This window comes from Brassica oleracea, chromosome C4, assembly GCF_000695525.1.
Source record: "Brassica oleracea var. oleracea cultivar TO1000 chromosome C4, BOL, whole genome shotgun sequence".
NCBI lineage: Eukaryota > Viridiplantae > Streptophyta > Magnoliopsida > Brassicales > Brassicaceae > Brassica > Brassica oleracea.
In genome coordinates this window covers 12548046-12550908 of record NC_027751.1, presented here as the reverse complement: position 1 = coordinate 12550908, position 2863 = coordinate 12548046, and positions in this window count along the sequence as shown.

Sequence of the window (2863 nt, the reverse complement as noted above, 5' to 3'; positions counted from 1 at the left end):
GGCAATGAAATGTCTAGATTTCTAATCTAAAATGGCAAAACGCTAGATTAGCATTAAGATCACTCAATCAAGCAAGGAAACATATTAATCTACTCTAAACATTCTAGATCATCACTTAATCATCCTAATCATCCTAACCCATGAATCCAAAGATGACTACTCACTCATTATCATGGTAGACACTAAATCATTAGTTGATCTAAGTATAAACATGATTAATGATCAAAGCAATCAAGCAATCACCAAATATAATGATCAAGATTAGATCTTTCACTCCAAAGTGGTCTTTGATTTAATAGATAATAAGATAAGTCCCAACTTTGGGATAACAAGGGTATTTATAAAATCCCTAGAAAACCTAATGGTTTCCATTAAAAAGTCTAAAAAACCCTTTAAATACATTAAAATACGACTAAGAGATAAAGCGCCCCGGGTAGAGGTCGGGTCGCCCAACCCGCGGTGGTCTACCCGCGCTGGATCGTCTTGGGTCGTCCACCCCGCGCTGGTCTACCGTGCTGAGCTTCTGTCGTCCACCATTCTTCGCCCGTGCAGGTAAGGGAACCCGCGGTGGTCTACCCGGGTGTTGCGACAGTAACTGCAACATCGACGACTGAATATGACTCTAGTAAATCGATCATAACTCCTCCAATACAGCTTCAAATGACTTGAAACCACTTCCATTAGAAAGCTAACTCAATTTATTATGTCTTCCCAAAATATTAGAACAGAATATATCTTTAAGACTTCCTTTCATGTTCATCTTTCACCCTTTTGCACCAGAAATGTCTCTAAACACCTCCAAGAACTCCATAGCACAATCCAACCCCTAATAAAGGCTCATGTATGCAAAATGCAACCTAAAGATGACTAAATCCTAGTTTATATGATCAAAATGTATAAGAATGAATGGCTAAAATCATGCAAATTCATAAGATATCAATGAGTTGGATTAGAGGGTTCGAGTTTGTACTGGATTGTCCCATCTCTCTATCCTTATGGTTGTTTTTTCCTTTTTCCCCAGAGTTCCTCCTCGCTGGTGAGTTGAGAGTTGATAAGTTCCTTTTCCTTGAACTAGCTCCGTTTAGTATATTTGGGCTCCCACCTTATGATCTTGATTTAACAGGTCTGCTTCTTCCTCGACCCTGGGGGATGGGCTGCGGGGCTGTGGGAACTTCAGAGGAGGAAGACTAAACACATATGCATTAATAAGAGATTTTCAGAAGGAGATAGAGAGAATGACAACCAGTTCTGAACTCTTTGACTACTTGTTGTATTTTTTCTCATGCGTTTAATTAAGCTTCATTTAAACGGAGTCTCATGCCCCTCCTTTTTATCTATACGAACTTGTTTGTAGATCAAAACCCTATTTCTACATTCAACAACAAGGTATACACACAATTATAACTAACTTCATTCTTAAGTAAAAATAATCTGAGAAGAAACTGGAAAAGCAAGAGCGATAGAACAGGTTATGCAACATATATTATCCTAAAACCATGGAAGGATATTAGCACAAGACAAAATTGCACTATATTATTTTTAGTGATTTGCAAGTATAAAATTTCTTACAAAGGATGATTATAAAGGCGATTTTTCGAATACTGTTTCTTTTCTTTGGATTTCTTCATCAGATTTGTGCCTCCGACAGCCTCTCTTCCCTTTTCTTGTTCCTCATTTATCAATTGTTGTTAAAACATAGTTTCTCGACCGTTCCATTGATTTCTTCAATTTCGTAGTCTATTCTTCTCACACCCATTCATGTACAGTGGTGGATCTAGAAATACTTTTTATCGGGGAAAAAACTTTAAGACACTACTAATATATTTAAAATTTTAAAAGTTTCAACAGAGACATAATTAAATCTTGGTACAAAATTATACCAATTAAAAAATTTCATGGTGGGCTGCTGCCTCACCCACTCAAAGCATAGCTTCACCCTTGTTCATGTATCGGGTTTGTCTCGATCTTTTGTTGGGTGGATTTTATCATATATTAGTCCGGAAGGAACATACAATGAAGATAACGGATGTGAAGCGGATTGGGGAATGGATAAGTTTGGTTGTGGTCCACATTTGTGCAGACTGATTCGTTCTTGTAGGCCCGTTGGAGGGAGATCCTTCGTTGTCATGACCATGGCCTCTATATTTGGCATTTCTGATTCAGGTGCAGATTTCCTCATGGTCGAAATATCGGGGAAGGGTTGTAACTGTTAGGACACAATGAAGATGATGATCGTGTATCGAGGTCTCAGTATGGTGATTCTTCCTTTAATATGGGGTTGGTTGTTCAGTTGGTTTCTTCGGATTTCGGTCATAAGCATTACAGTAGTTCTTTGTTGTGTGCATCGATGGTGTTTTCCCTGTTGACATGAAGAGAATAAAGAGCAAGTGTAAAAGACATGAGTGTTGACATGAAGCAATAAAAAGCAGGAGTAAAGACATGAAGAACCTGATTGATCATCGACAGGAGATCATGGACAGGAGATCATGGACAGGAAATCATGGACAGGAAAACTAAAGCAAGGAAAGGCGTGAGACTGATTTAAATATCTTGCCTGAAGTCTTGGACGAATTTAAACAAGTGGAGGCAACTGAATGGAGCTGTTGGAGTGTGAAAACAAGCCAAAGTCACATGATATGCTAAGGAAGGAAGTGAGAAAGGAGTTGTCACTATCCGAAAGTGACTTCCCCAGATCTGGTCTTCATTAGTTTATTCATCTCCATTTGTTTATTCATTCTCCTTGTCTTATTCTCCTTGCTAAATCTATTTATGTAACTGTTGTATACACTAAATCAATCTAAGGAAAAATGTTCCTCAAATATTCTTGTCTCTCTCTCTTGGATTCCCTCACATATCTCTCTTA